Genomic DNA, 17,653 nt, shown 5'->3' on the forward strand with positions numbered 1-17,653 from the left:
CCATAGAAACAAGGAATTGAAGTTTTAGGTTTATAGTCACTACCATGGAAACAAGGGATTGAAGTTTTAGGTTTATATTCGCTACCATAGAAATAAGGTGTTGATGTTTTAGGTTTATAGTCACTACCATGGAAACATGGGATTGAAGTTTTAGGTTTATAGTCACTACCAAAGAATCAAGAGATTACAGTTTTAGCTTTATAGTCACTACCATGGAAACAAGGGATTGAAGTTTTAGGTTTATAGTCACTACCATGGAAACAAGGGATTGATGTTTTAGGTTTCTACTCACTACCATGGAAACAAGGGATTGAAGTTTTAGGTTTATAGTCACTACCATGGAAACATGGGATTGAAGTTTTAGGTTTATAGTCACTACCATGGAAACAAGGGATTGAAGTTTTAGGTTTATAGTCACTACCATGGAAACATGGGATTGAAGTTTTAGGTTTCTACTCACTACTATGGAAACAAGGGATTGAAGATTTAGGTTTCTACTCACTACCATGGAAACAAGGGATTGAAGTTGTAGGTTACTACTCACTACCATGGAAACAAGGGATTGAAGTTTTAGGTTTCTACTAACTACCATGGAAACAAGGAATTGATGTTTTTGGTTTCTACTCACTACCACGGAAAAAGGGATTGAAGTTTTGGGTTTCTACTCACTACCATGGAAGCAAGGGATTGAAGTTTTAGGTTTATAGTCACTACCATGGAAACAAGGGATTGATGTTATAGGTTTATATTCACTACCATGGAAACAAGGCAGTGATGTTTTAGGTTTATAGTCACTACCATAGAAACAAGGAATTGAAGTTTTAGGTTTATACTCACTACCATGGAAACAAGGAATTGAAGTTTTTGGTTTCTACTCACTACCATGGAAACATGGGATTGAAGTTTTTGGTTTCTACTCACTACCATGGAAACAAGGGATTGATGTTATAGGTTTATATTCACTACCATGGAAACAAGGGATTGAAGTTTTAGGTTTATAGTCACTACCAAAGAATCAAGAGATTACAGTTTTAGCTTTATAGTCACTACCATGGAAACAAGGGATTGAAGTTTTAGGTTTATAGTCACTACCATGGAAACATGGGATTGAAGTTTTAGGTTTATAGTCACTACCATGGAAACAAGGGATTGAAGTTTTAGGTTTCTACTCACTACCATGGAAACAAGGGATTGATGTTTTAGGTTTATAGTCACTACCATGGAAACAAGGGATTGGTGTTATAGGTTTCTAGTCACTACCATGGAAACAAGGGATTGGTGTTATAGGTTTATATTCACTACCATGGAAACAAGGGATTGATGTTTTAGGTTTATAGTCACTACCATAGAAACAAGGAATTGAAGTTTTAGGTTTATAGTCACGACCATGGAAACAAGGGATTGAAGATTTAGGTTTATAATCACTACCATGGAAACATGGGATTGAAGTTTTAGGTTTATAGTCACTACCATGGAAACAAGGGATTGAAGTTTTAGGTTTATAGTCACTACCATGGAAACAAGGGATTGAAGTTTTTAGGTTTCTACTCACTACTATGGGAACAAGGGATTGAAGTTTTAGGTTTATAGTCACTACCATGGAAACAAGGGTTTGAGGTTTTAGGTTTCTACTCACTACCATGGAAACAAGGGATTGAAGTTTTTAGGTTTCTACTCACTACTATGGGAACAAGGGATTGAAGTTTTAGGTTTCTACTCTCTACCATGGAAACAAGGGATTGAAGTTTTTAGGTTTATAGTCACGACCATGGAAACAAGGGATTGAAGATTTAGGTTTATAATCACTACCATGGAAACATGGGATTGAAGTTTTAGGTTTATAGTCACTACCATGGAAACAAGGGATTGAAGTTTTAGGTTTATAGTCACTACCATGGAAACAAGGGATTGAAGTTTTTAGGTTTCTACTCACTACTATGGGAACAAGGGATTGAAGTTTTAGGTTTCTACTCACTACCATGGAAACAAGGGTTTGAGGTTTTAGGCTTCTACTCACTACCATGGAAACAAGGGATTGAAGTTTTTAGGTTTCTACTCACTACTATGGAAACAAGGGATTGAAGATTTAGGTTTCTACTCACTACCATGGAAACAAGGGATTGAAGTTGTAGGTTACTACTCACTACCATGGAAACAAGGGATTGAAGTTTTAGGTTTCTACTAACTACCATGGAAACAAGGAATTGATGTTTTTGGTTTCTACTCACTACCACGGAAAAAGGGATTGAAGTTTTGGGTTTCTACTCACTACCATGGAAGCAAGGGATTGAAGTTTTAGGTTTCTAGTCACTACCATGGAAACAAGGGATTGGTGTTATAGGTTTATATTCACTACCATGGAAACAAGGGATTGATGTTTTAGGTTTATAGTCACTACCATAGAAACAAGGAATTGAAGTTTTAGGTTTATAGTCACTACCATGGAAACAAGGGATTGAAGTTTTAGGTTTATATTCGCTACCATAGAAATAAGGTGTTGATGTTTTAGGTTTATAGTCACTACCATGGAAACATGGGATTGAAGTTTTAGGTTTATAGTCACTACCAAAGAATCAAGAGATTACAGTTTTAGCTTTATAGTCACTACCATGGAAACAAGGGATTGAAGTTTTAGGTTTATAGTCACTACCATGGAAACAAGGGATTGATGTTTTAGGTTTCTACTCACTACCATGGAAACAAGGGATTGAAGTTTTAGGTTTATAGTCACTACCATGGAAACATGGGATTGAAGTTTTAGGTTTATAGTCACTACCATGGAAACAAGGGATTGAAGTTTTAGGTTTATAGTCACTACCATGGAAACATGGGATTGAAGTTTTAGGTTTCTACTCACTACTATGGAAACAAGGGATTGAAGATTTAGGTTTATAGTCACTACCATGGAAACAAGGGATTGAAGTTTTTAGGTTTCTACTCACTACCATGGAAACAAGGAATTGATGTTTTTGGTTTCTACTCACTACCACGGAAAAAGGGATTGAAGTTTTGGGTTTCTACTCACTACCATGGAAGCAAGGGATTGAAGTTTTAGGTTTCTAGTCACTACCATGGAAACAAGGGATTGAAGTTGTAGGTTACTACTCACTACCATGGAAACAAGGGATTGAAGTTTTAGGTTTCTACTAACTACCATGGAAACAAGGAATTGATGTTTTTGGTTTCTACTCACTACCACGGAAAAAGGGATTGAAGTTTTGGGTTTCTACTCACTACCATGGAAACAAGGAATTGAAGTTTTAGGTTTATAGTCACGACCATGGAAACAAGGGATTGAAGATTTAGGTTTATAGTCACTACCATGGAAACAAGGGATTGATGTTATAGGTTTATATTCACTACCATGGAAACAAGGCAGTGATGTTTTAGGTTTATAGTCACTACCATAGAAACAAGGAATTGAAGTTTTAGGTTTATAGTCACTACCATGGAAACATGGGATTGAAGTTTTAGGTTTATAGTCACTACCATGGAAACAAGGGATTGATGTTATAGGTTTATATTCACTACCATGGAAACAAGGCAGTGATGTTTTAGGTTTATAGTCACTACCATAGAAACAAGGAATTGAAGTTTTAGGTTTATAGTCACTACCATGGAAACGAGGGATTGAAGTTTTAGGTTTATAGTCACGACCATGGAAACAAGGGATTGAAGATTTAGGTTTATAGTCACTACCATGGAAACAAGGGATTGATGTTATAGGTTTATATTCACTACCATGGAAACAAGGCAGTGATGTTTTAGGTTTATAGTCACTACCATAGAAACAAGGAATTGAAGTTTTAGGTTTATACTCACTACCATGGAAACAAGGAATTGAAGTTTTTGGTTTCTACTCACTACCATGGAAACATGGGATTGAAGTTTTTGGTTTCTACTCACTACCATGGAAACAAGGGATTGATGTTATAGGTTTATATTCACTACCATGGAAACAAGGGATTGAAGTTTTAGGTTTATAGTCACTACCAAAGAATCAAGAGATTACAGTTTTAGCTTTATAGTCACTACCATGGAAACAAGGGATTGAAGTTTTAGGTTTATAGTCACTACCATGGAAACATGGGATTGAAGTTTTAGGTTTATAGTCACTACCATGGAAACAAGGGATTGAAGTTTTAGGTTTCTACTCACTACCATGGAAACAAGGGATTGATGTTTTAGGTTTATAGTCACTACCATGGAAACAAGGGATTGGTGTTATAGGTTTCTAGTCACTACCATGGAAACAAGGGATTGGTGTTATAGGTTTATATTCACTACCATGGAAACAAGGGATTGATGTTTTAGGTTTATAGTCACTACCATAGAAACAAGGAATTGAAGTTTTAGGTTTATAGTCACGACCATGGAAACAAGGGATTGAAGATTTAGGTTTATAATCACTACCATGGAAACATGGGATTGAAGTTTTAGGTTTATAGTCACTACCATGGAAACAAGGGATTGAAGTTTTAGGTTTATAGTCACTACCATGGAAACAAGGGATTGAAGTTTTTAGGTTTCTACTCACTACTATGGGAACAAGGGATTGAAGTTTTAGGTTTATAGTCACTACCATGGAAACAAGGGTTTGAGGTTTTAGGTTTCTACTCACTACCATGGAAACAAGGGATTGAAGTTTTTAGGTTTCTACTCACTACTATGGGAACAAGGGATTGAAGTTTTAGGTTTCTACTCTCTACCATGGAAACAAGGGATTGAAGTTTTTAGGTTTATAGTCACGACCATGGAAACAAGGGATTGAAGATTTAGGTTTATAATCACTACCATGGAAACATGGGATTGAAGTTTTAGGTTTATAGTCACTACCATGGAAACAAGGGATTGAAGTTTTAGGTTTATAGTCACTACCATGGAAACAAGGGATTGAAGTTTTTAGGTTTCTACTCACTACTATGGGAACAAGGGATTGAAGTTTTAGGTTTCTACTCACTACCATGGAAACAAGGGTTTGAGGTTTTAGGCTTCTACTCACTACCATGGAAACAAGGGATTGAAGTTTTTAGGTTTCTACTCACTACTATGGAAACAAGGGATTGAAGATTTAGGTTTCTACTCACTACCATGGAAACAAGGGATTGAAGTTGTAGGTTACTACTCACTACCATGGAAACAAGGGATTGAAGTTTTAGGTTTCTACTAACTACCATGGAAACAAGGAATTGATGTTTTTGGTTTCTACTCACTACCACGGAAAAAGGGATTGAAGTTTTGGGTTTCTACTCACTACCATGGAAGCAAGGGATTGAAGTTTTAGGTTTCTAGTCACTACCATGGAAACAAGGGATTGGTGTTATAGGTTTATATTCACTACCATGGAAACAAGGGATTGATGTTTTAGGTTTATAGTCACTACCATAGAAACAAGGAATTGAAGTTTTAGGTTTATAGTCACTACCATGGAAACAAGGGATTGAAGTTTTAGGTTTATATTCGCTACCATAGAAATAAGGTGTTGATGTTTTAGGTTTATAGTCACTACCATGGAAACATGGGATTGAAGTTTTAGGTTTATAGTCACTACCAAAGAATCAAGAGATTACAGTTTTAGCTTTATAGTCACTACCATGGAAACAAGGGATTGAAGTTTTAGGTTTATAGTCACTACCATGGAAACAAGGGATTGATGTTTTAGGTTTCTACTCACTACCATGGAAACAAGGGATTGAAGTTTTAGGTTTATAGTCACTACCATGGAAACATGGGATTGAAGTTTTAGGTTTATAGTCACTACCATGGAAACAAGGGATTGAAGTTTTAGGTTTATAGTCACTACCATGGAAACATGGGATTGAAGTTTTAGGTTTCTACTCACTACTATGGAAACAAGGGATTGAAGATTTAGGTTTCTACTCACTACCATGGAAACAAGGGATTGAAGTTGTAGGTTACTACTCACTACCATGGAAACAAGGGATTGAAGTTTTAGGTTTCTACTAACTACCATGGAAACAAGGAATTGATGTTTTTGGTTTCTACTCACTACCACGGAAAAAGGGATTGAAGTTTTGGGTTTCTACTCACTACCATGGAAGCAAGGGATTGAAGTTTTAGGTTTATAGTCACTACCATGGAAACAAGGGATTGATGTTATAGGTTTATATTCACTACCATGGAAACAAGGCAGTGATGTTTTAGGTTTATAGTCACTACCATAGAAACAAGGAATTGAAGTTTTAGGTTTATACTCACTACCATGGAAACAAGGAATTGAAGTTTTTGGTTTCTACTCACTACCATGGAAACATGGGATTGAAGTTTTTGGTTTCTACTCACTACCATGGAAACAAGGGATTGATGTTATAGGTTTATATTCACTACCATGGAAACAAGGGATTGAAGTTTTAGGTTTATAGTCACTACCAAAGAATCAAGAGATTACAGTTTTAGCTTTATAGTCACTACCATGGAAACAAGGGATTGAAGTTTTAGGTTTATAGTCACTACCATGGAAACATGGGATTGAAGTTTTAGGTTTATAGTCACTACCATGGAAACAAGGGATTGAAGTTTTAGGTTTCTACTCACTACCATGGAAACAAGGGATTGATGTTTTAGGTTTATAGTCACTACCATGGAAACAAGGGATTGGTGTTATAGGTTTCTAGTCACTACCATGGAAACAAGGGATTGGTGTTATAGGTTTATATTCACTACCATGGAAACAAGGGATTGATGTTTTAGGTTTATAGTCACTACCATAGAAACAAGGAATTGAAGTTTTAGGTTTATAGTCACGACCATGGAAACAAGGGATTGAAGATTTAGGTTTATAATCACTACCATGGAAACATGGGATTGAAGTTTTAGGTTTATAGTCACTACCATGGAAACAAGGGATTGAAGTTTTAGGTTTATAGTCACTACCATGGAAACAAGGGATTGAAGTTTTTAGGTTTCTACTCACTACTATGGGAACAAGGGATTGAAGTTTTAGGTTTATAGTCACTACCATGGAAACAAGGGTTTGAGGTTTTAGGTTTCTACTCACTACCATGGAAACAAGGGATTGAAGTTTTTAGGTTTCTACTCACTACTATGGGAACAAGGGATTGAAGTTTTAGGTTTCTACTCTCTACCATGGAAACAAGGGATTGAAGTTTTTAGGTTTATAGTCACGACCATGGAAACAAGGGATTGAAGATTTAGGTTTATAATCACTACCATGGAAACATGGGATTGAAGTTTTAGGTTTATAGTCACTACCATGGAAACAAGGGATTGAAGTTTTAGGTTTATAGTCACTACCATGGAAACAAGGGATTGAAGTTTTTAGGTTTCTACTCACTACTATGGGAACAAGGGATTGAAATTTTAGGTTTCTACTCACTACCATGGAAACAAGGGTTTGAGGTTTTAGGCTTCTACTCACTACCATGGAAACAAGGGATTGAAGTTTTTAGGTTTCTACTCACTACTATGGAAACAAGGGATTGAAGATTTAGGTTTCTACTCACTACCATGGAAACAAGGGATTGAAGTTGTAGGTTACTACTCACTACCATGGAAACAAGGGATTGAAGTTTTAGGTTTCTACTAACTACCATGGAAACAAGGAATTGATGTTTTTGGTTTCTACTCACTACCACGGAAAAAGGGATTGAAGTTTTGGGTTTCTACTCACTACCATGGAAGCAAGGGATTGAAGTTTTAGGTTTCTAGTCACTACCATGGAAACAAGGGATTGGTGTTATAGGTTTATATTCACTACCATGGAAACAAGGGATTGATGTTTTAGGTTTATAGTCACTACCATAGAAACAAGGAATTGAAGTTTTAGGTTTATAGTCACTACCATGGAAACAAGGGATTGAAGTTTTAGGTTTATATTCGCTACCATAGAAATAAGGTGTTGATGTTTTAGGTTTATAGTCACTACCATGGAAACATGGGATTGAAGTTTTAGGTTTATAGTCACTACCAAAGAATCAAGAGATTACAGTTTTAGCTTTATAGTCACTACCATGGAAACAAGGGATTGAAGTTTTAGGTTTATAGTCACTACCATGGAAACAAGGGATTGATGTTTTAGGTTTCTACTCACTACCATGGAAACAAGGGATTGAAGTTTTAGGTTTATAGTCACTACCATGGAAACATGGGATTGAAGTTTTAGGTTTATAGTCACTACCATGGAAACAAGGGATTGAAGTTTTAGGTTTATAGTCACTACCATGGAAACATGGGATTGAAGTTTTAGGTTTCTACTCACTACTATGGAAACAAGGGATTGAAGATTTAGGTTTCTACTCACTACCATGGAAACAAGGGATTGAAGTTGTAGGTTACTACTCACTACCATGGAAACAAGGGATTGAAGTTTTAGGTTTCTACTAACTACCATGGAAACAAGGAATTGATGTTTTTGGTTTCTACTCACTACCACGGAAAAAGGGATTGAAGTTTTGGGTTTCTACTCACTACCATGGAAGCAAGGGATTGAAGTTTTAGGTTTCTAGTCACTACCATGGAAACAAGGGATTGGTGTTATAGGTTTATATTCACTACCATGGAAACAAGGGATTGATGTTTTAGGTTTATAGTCACTACCATAGAAACAAGGAATTGAAGTTTTAGGTTTATAGTCACTACCATGGAAACAAGGGATTGAAGATTTAGGTTTATAGTCACTACCATGGAAACATGGGATTGAAGTTTTAGGTTTATAGTCACTACCATGGAAACAAGGGATTGAAGATTTAGGTTTATAGTCACTACCATGGAAACATGGGATTGAAGTTTTAGGTTTATAGTCACTACCATGGAAACAAGGGATTGATGTTTTAGGTTTATAGTCACTACCATAGAAACAAGGAATTGATGTTTTAGGTTTATAGTCACTACCATGGAAACAAGGGATTGAAGATTTAGGTTTATAGTCACTACCATGGAAACATGGGATTGAAGTTTTAGGTTTATAGTCACTACCATGGAAACAAGGGATTGAAGTTTTAGGTTTCTACTCACTACTATGGAAACAAGGGATTGAAGTTTTGGGTTTCTACTCACTACCATGGAAGCAAGGGATTGAAGTTTTCGGTTTCTAGTCACTACCATGGAAACAAGGGATTGGTGTTATAGGTTTATATTCACTACCATGGAAACAAGGGATTGATGTTTTAGGTTTATAGTCACTACCATAGAAACAAGGAATTGAAGTTTTAGGTTTATAGTCACGACCATGGAAACAAGGGATTGAAGATTTAGGTTTATAATCACTACCATGGAAACATGGGATTGAAGTTTTAGGTTTATAGTCACTACCATGGAAACAAGGGATTGAAGTTTTAGGTTTATAGTCACTACCATGGAAACAAGGGATTGAAGTTTTTAGGTTTCTACTCACTACTATGGGAACAAGGGATTGAAGTTTTAGGTTTCTACTCACTACCATGGAAACAAGGGATTGAAGTTTTAGGTTTATAGTCACTACCATGGAAACAAGGGATTGATGTTTTAGGTTTATAGTCACTACCATAGAAACAAGGAATTGATGTTTTAGGTTTATAGTCACTACCATGGAAACAAGGGATTGAAGATTTAGGTTTATAGTCACTACCATGGAAACATGGGATTGAAGTTTTAGGTTTCTACTCACTACCATGGAAACATGGGATTGAAGTTTTAGGTTTATAGTCACTACCATGGAAACAAGGGATTGAAGTTTTAGGTTTCTAGTCACTACCATGGAAACAAGGGATTGATGTTATAGGTTTATATTCACTACCATGGAAACAAGGCAGTGATGTTTTAGGTTTATAGTCACTACCATAGAAACAAGGAATTGAAGTTTTAGGTTTATAGTCACTACCATGGAAACAAGGGATTGAAGTTTTAGGTTTATAGTCACTACCAAAGAATCAAGAGATTACAGTTTTAGCTTTATAGTCACTACCATAGAAACAAGGGATTGAAGTTTTAGGTTTCTACTCACTACCATGGAAACAAGGGATTGATGTGTTAGCTTTATAGTCACTACCATGGAAACAAGGGATTGATGTGTTAGCTTTATAGTCACTACCATGGAAACAAGGGATTGATGTTTTAGGTTTATAGTCACTACCATGGAAACAAGGGATTGATGTTTTAGGTTTCTACTCACTACCATGGAAACAAGGGATTGAAGTTTTTAGGTTTCTACTCACTACCATGGAAACAAGGGATCGATGTTTTAGCTTTATAGTCACTACCATGGAAACAAGGGATTGCAGTTTTAGGTTTATAGACACTACCATAGAAACAAGGGATTGAAGTTTTAGGTTTATAGACACTACCATAGAAACAAGGAATTGATGTGTTTGGTTTCTACTCACTGCCATGGACATAAGGGATTGATGTTTTTGGTTTCTACTCACTACCATAGAAACAAGGGTTTGAAGTTTTATGTTTCTACTCACTACCATAGAAACAAGGGATTGAATTTTTTAGGTTTCTACTCACTACCATGGAAACAAGGGATTGAGGTTTTAGGTTTCTACTCACTACCATGGAAACAAGGGATTGAAGTTTTTAGGTTTCTACTCACTACCATGGAAACAAGGGATCGATGTTTTAGCTTTATAGTCACTACCATGGAAACAAGGGATTGCAGTTTTAGGTTTATAGACACTACCATAGAAACAAGGGATTGAAGTTTTAGGTTTATAGTCACTACCATGGAAATACGGGGTTAAAGTTGTAGGTTTATAGTCACTACCATGGAAACAAGGGATTGATGTGTTAGCTTTATAGTCACTACCATGGAAACAAGGGATTGATGTTTTAGGTTTATAGTAACTACCATGGAAACAAGGGATTGATGTTTTAGGTTTATAGTCACTACCATGGAAACAAGGGATTGAAGTTTTAGGTTTATAGTCACTACCATGGAAACAATGGATTGATGTTTTAGGTTTCTACTCACTGCCATGGACATAAGGGATTGATGTTTTTGGTTTCTACTCACTACCATAGAAACAAGGGTTTGAAGTTTTAGGTTTCTACTCACTACCATGGAAACAAGGGATTGAAGTTTTTAGGTTTCTACTCACTACCATGGAAACAAGGGATTGAAGTTTTAGGTTTCTACTCACTACCATGGAAACAAGGGATTGAAGTTTTCAGGATTCTACTCACTACTACGGAAACAAGGGATTGAAGTTTTAGGTTTCTACTCACTACCATGGAAACAAGGGATTGAAGTTTTAGGTTTCTACTCACTACCATGGAAACAAGGGATTGAAGTTTTCAGGATTCTACTCACTACTACGGAAACAAGGGATTGAAGTTTTTAGGTTTCTACTCACTACCATGCAAACAAGGGATTGAAGTTTTAGGTTTATAGTCACTACCATGGAAACAAGGGATTGATGTTTTAGGTTTATAGTCACTACCATGGAAACAAGGGATTGAAGTTTTAGGTTTCTACTCACTACTACGGAAACAAGGGATTGAAGTTTTAGGTTTCTAGTCACTACCATGGAAACAAGGGATTGGTGTTATAGGTTTATATTCACTACCATGGAAACAAGGGATTGATGTTTTAGGTTTATAGTCACTACCATAGAAACAAGGAATTGAAGTTTTAGGTTTATAGTCACTACCATGGAAACAAGGGATTGAAGTTTTAGGTTTCTACTCACTACCATGGAAACAAGGGATTGAAGTTTTAGGTTTCTACTCACTACCATGGAAACATGGGATTGAAGTTTTAGGTTTATAGTCACTACCATGGAAACAAGGGATTGAAGTTTTAGGTTTATAGTCACTACCATGGAAACAAGGAATTGAAGTTTTAGGTTTATAGTCACTACCATGGAAACAAGGGATTGAAGTTTTAGGTTTCTACTCACTACCATGGAAACAAGGGATTGAAGTTTTAGGTTTCTACTCACTACTACGGAAACAAGGGATTGAAGTTTTAGGTTTCTAGTCACTACCATAGAAACAAGGAATTGAAGTTTTAGGTTTATAGTCACGACCATGGAAACAAGGGATTGAAGATTTAGGTTTATAGTCACTACCATGGAAACAAGGGATTGATGTTTTAGGTTTATAGTCACTACCATAGAAACAAGGAATTGAAGTTTTAGGTTTATAGTCACGACCATGGAAACAAGGGATTGAAGATTAAGGTTTATAGTCACTACCATGGAAAAAGGGATTGAAGTTTTAGGTATATAGTCACTACCATGGAAACAAGGGATTGAAATGATAGGTTTATAGTCACTACCATGGAAACAAGGGATTGATGTTTTAGGTTTATAGTCACTACCATGGAAACAAGAGATTGAAGTTTTAGGTTTATAGTCACTACCATGGAAACAAGGGTTTGAAGATTTTGGTTTATAGTCACTACCATGGAAACAAGGGATTGAATATTTAGGTTTATAGTCACTACCATGGAAACAAGGGATTGAAGTTTTAGGTTTATAGTCAATACCATAGAATCAAGGGATTGAAGATTTAGGTTTATAGTCACTACCATGGAAACAAGGGATTGATGTTTTAGGTTTATAGTCACTACCATAGAAACAAGGGATCGAAGTTTTAGGTTTATAGTCACCACCATAGAAATAAGGGATTGAAGTTTTAGGTTTCTACTCACTACCATGGAAACAAGGGATGGATGTGTTAGCTTTATAGTCACTACCATGGAAACAAGGGATTGAAGTTTTAGGTTTATAGACACTACCATAGAAACAAGGGATTGATGTTTTAGGTTTCTACTCACTGCCATGGACATAAGGGATTGATGTTTTTGGTTTCTACTCACTACCATAGAAACAAGGGTTTGAAGTTTTAGGTTTCTACTCACTATCATAGAAACAATGGATTGAAGATTTAGGTTTATAGTCACTACCATGGAAACAAGGGATTGAAGTTTTTAGGTTTCTACTCACTATCATGGAAACAATGGATTGAAGTTTTAGGTTTCTACTCACTACCATGGAAACAAGGGATTGAAGTTGTAGGTTTCTACTCACTACCATGGAAACAAGGGATTGAAGTTTTAGGTTTCTACTCACTACCATGGAAACAAGGGATCGATGTTTTAGCTTTATAGTCACTACCATGGAAACAAGGGATTGCAGTTTTAGGTTTATAGACACTACCATAGAAACAAGGGATTGAAGTTTTAGGTTTATAGTCACTACCATGGAAATACTGGGTTAAAGTTGTAGGTTTATAGTCACTACCATGGAAACAAGGGATTGATGTGTTAGCTTTATAGTCACTACCATGGAAACAAGGGATTGATGTTTTAGGTTTATAGTAACTACCATGGAAACAAGGGATTGATGTTTTAGGTTTATAGTCACTACCATGGAAACAAGGAATTGATGTGTTTGGTTTCTACTCACTGTCATGGACATAAGGGATTGATGTTTTTGGTTTCTACTCACTACCATAGAAACAAGGATTTGAAGTTTTAGGTTTCTACTCACTACCATAGAAACATGGGATTGAATTTTTAGGTTTCTACTCACTGCCATGGAAACAAGGGATTGAAGTTTTAGGTTTCTACTCACTACCATGGAAACAAGGGATTGAAGTTTTTAGGTTTCTACTCTCTACCATGGAAACAAGGGATTGAAGTTTTTAGGTTTCTACTCACTACCATGGAAACAAGGGATTGAAGATTTTAGGTTTCTACTCTCTACCATGGAAACAAGGAATTGAAGTTTTAGGTTTCTACTCACTACCATAGAAACAAGGGATAGAAGTTTTAGGTTTCTACTCACTACCATGGAAACAAGGGATTGAAGTTTTAGGTTTCTACTCACTATCATGGAAACAAGGGATTGAAGTTTTAGGTTTCTACTCACTACCATGGAAACAGGGATTGAAGTTTTAGGTTTCTCCTCACTACCATGGAAACAAGGGAATAAAGTTTTAGGTTTCTACTCACTACCATGGACATAAGGGAATAAAGTTTTAGGTTTCTACTCTCTACCATGGAAACAAGGGATTGATGTTTTTGGTTTCTACTCACTACCATAGAAACAAGGGTTTGAAGTTTTAGGTTTCTACTCACTACCATGGAAACAAGGGATTGAAGTTTTTAGGTTTCTACTCACTATCATGGAATCAATGGATTGAAGTTTTAGGTTTCTACTCACTACCATGGAAACAAGGGATTGAAGTTGTAGGTTCCTACTCACTACCATGGAAACAAGGGATTGAAGTTTTAGGTTTCTACTCACTACCATGGAAACAAGGAATTGATGTTTTTGGTTTCTACTCACTGCCATGGACATAAGGGATTGATGTTTTTGGTTTCTACTCACTACCTTAGAAACAAGGGTTTGAAGTTTTAGGTTTCTACTCACTACCATGGAAACAGGGGATTGAAGTTTTAGGTTTCTACTCACTACCATGGAAACAAGGAATTGATGTGTTTGGTTTCTACTCACTGCCATGGACATAAGGGATTGATGTTTTTGGTTTCTACTCACTACCATAGAAACAAGGATTTGAAGTTTTAGGTTTCTACTCACTACCATGGAAACAAGGGATTTAAGTTTTAGGTTTCTACTCACTACCATGGAAACAAGGGATTGAAGTTTTTAGCTTTCTAGTCACTACCATGGAAACAAGGGATTGAAGTTTTAGGTTTCTACTCACTACCATGGAAACAAGGGATTGAAGTTTTAGGTTTCTCCTCACTACCATGGAAACAAGGGAATAAAGTTTTAGGTTTCTACTCACTACCATGGACATAAGGGAATAAAGTTTTAGGTTTCTACTCTCTACCATGGAAACAAGGGATTGAAGTTGTTGGTTTCTACTCACTACCATGGAAACAAGGGATTGAAGTTTTAGGTTTCTACTCTCTACCATGGAAACAAGGGATTGAAGTTGTTGGTTTCTACTCACTACCATGGAAACAAGGGATTGATGTTTTAGCTTTATAGTCACTACCGTTGTAACAAGGGATTGAAGTTTTAGGTTTATTGTCACTACCATGGAAACAAGGAATTGAAGTTTTAGCTTTATAGTCACTACCGTTGTAACAAGGGATTGAAGTTTTAGGTTTATTGTCACTACCATGGAAACAAGGAATTGAAGTTTTTGCTTTCTACTCACTACCATATAAACAAGGGTTTGAAGTTTTAGGTTTCTACTCAATACCATAGCAACAAGGGATTGGAGTTTTTAGGTTTCTACTCACTACCATGGAAACAAGGGATTGAAGTTTTTAGGTTTCTACTCACTACCATGGAAACAAGGGATTGAAGTTTTAGGTTTCTACTCACTACCATGGAAACAAGGGATTGAAGTTTTCAGGATTCTACTCACTACTACGGAAACAAGGGATTGAAGTTTTAGGTTTCTACTCACTACCATGGAAACAAGGGATTGAAGTTTTAGGTTTCTACTCACTACCATGGAAACAAGGGATTGAAGTTTTCAGGATTCTACTCACTACTACGGAAACAAGGGATTGAAGTTTTTAGGTTTCTACTCACTACCATGCAAACAAGGGATTGAAGTTTTAGGTTTATAGTCACTACCATGGAAACAAGGGATTGATGTTTTAGGTTTATAGTCACTACCATGGAAACAAGGGATTGAAGTTTTAGGTTTCTACTCACTACTACGGAAACAAGGGATTGAAGTTTTAGGTTTCTAGTCACTACCATGGAAACAAGGGATTGGTGTTATAGGTTTATATTCACTACCATGGAAACAAGGGATTGATGTTTTAGGTTTATAGTCACTACCATAGAAACAAGGAATTGAAGTTTTAGGTTTATAGTCACTACCATGGAAACAAGGGATTGAAGTTTTAGGTTTCTACTCACTACCATGGAAACAAGGGATTGAAGTTTTAGGTTTCTACTCACTACCATGGAAACATGGGATTGAAGTTTTAGGTTTATAGTCACTACCATGGAAACAAGGGATTGAAGTTTTAGGTTTATAGTCACTACCATGGAAACAAGGAATTGAAGTTTTAGGTTTATAGTCACTACCATGGAAACAAGGGATTGAAGTTTTAGGTTTCTACTCACTACCATGGAAACAAGGGATTGAAGTTTTAGGTTTCTACTCACTACTACGGAAACAAGGGATTGAAGTTTTAGGTTTCTAGTCACTACCATAGAAACAAGGAATTGAAGTTTTAGGTTTATAGTCACGACCATGGAAACAAGGGATTGAAGATTTAGGTTTATAGTCACTACCATGGAAACAAGGGATTGATGTTTTAGGTTTATAGTCACTACCATAGAAACAAGGAATTGAAGTTTTAGGTTTATAGTCACGACCATGGAAACAAGGGATTGAAGATTAAGGTTTATAGTCACTACCATGGAAAAAGGGATTGAAGTTTTAGGTATATAGTCACTACCATGGAAACAAGGGATTGAAATGATAGGTTTATAGTCACTACCATGGAAACAAGGGATTGAAGTTTTAGGTTTATAGTCACTACCATGGAAACAAGAGATTGAAGTTTTAGGTTTATAGTCACTACCATGGAAACAAGGGTTTGAAGATTTTGGTTTATAGTCACTACCATGGAAACAAGGGATTGAATATTTAGGTTTATAGTCACTACCATGGAAACAAGGGATTGAAGTTTTAGGTTTATAGTCAATACCATAGAATCAAGGGATTGAAGATTTAGGTTTATAGTCACTACCATGGAAACAAGGGATTGATGTTTTAGGTTTATAGTCACTACCATAGAAACAAGGGATCGAAGTTTTAGGTTTATAGTCACCACCATAGAAATAAGGGATTGAAGTTTTAGGTTTCTACTCACTACCATGGAAACAAGGGATGGATGTGTTAGCTTTATAGTCACTACCATGGAAACAAGGGATTGAAGTTTTAGGTTTATAGACACTACCATAGAAACAAGGGATTGATGTTTTAGGTTTCTACTCACTGCCATGGACATAAGGGATTGATGTTTTTGGTTTCTACTCACTACCATAGAAACAAGGGTTTGAAGTTTTAGGTTTCTACTCACTATCATAGAAACAATGGATTGAAGATTTAGGTTTATAGTCACTACCATGGAAACAAGGGATTGAAGTTTTTAGGTTTCTACTCACTATCATGGAAACAATGGATTGAAGTTTTAGGTTTCTACTCACTACCATGGAAACAAGGGATTGAAGTTGTAGGTTTCTACTCACTACCATGGAAACAAGGGATTGAAGTTTTAGGTTTCTACTCACTACCATGGAAACAAGGGATCGATGTTTTAGCTTTATAGTCACTACCATGGAAACAAGGGATTGCAGTTTTAGGTTTATAGACACTACCATAGAAACAAGGGATTGAAGTTTTAGGTTTATAGTCACTACCATGGAAATACTGGGTTAAAGTTGTAGGTTTATAGTCACTACCATGGAAACAAGGGATTGATGTGTTAGCTTTATAGTCACTACCATGGAAACAAGGGATTGATGTTTTAGGTTTATAGTAACTACCATGGAAACAAGGGATTGATGTTTTAGGTTTATAGTCACTACCATGGAAACAAGGAATTGATGTGTTTGGTTTCTACTCACTGTCATGGACATAAGGGATTGATGTTTTTGGTTTCTACTCACTACCATAGAAACAAGGATTTGAAGTTTTAGGTTTCTACTCACTACCATAGAAACATGGGATTGAATTTTTAGGT

General features: G+C 36.3%; 1 protein-coding gene across 1 annotated transcript in view; it reads left to right on the forward strand.

Moving 5' to 3' along the window:
- LOC144356681 (endothelin-converting enzyme homolog) overlaps positions 1–17,653 on the forward strand; it is a 100,979-nt gene that overhangs the window by 30,399 nt on the left and 52,927 nt on the right. The window lies entirely within an intron of this gene.

Source organism: Saccoglossus kowalevskii, chromosome 15, assembly GCF_978046115.1.
Source record: "Saccoglossus kowalevskii chromosome 15, keSacKowa6.1, whole genome shotgun sequence".
NCBI lineage: Eukaryota > Metazoa > Hemichordata > Enteropneusta > Harrimaniidae > Saccoglossus > Saccoglossus kowalevskii.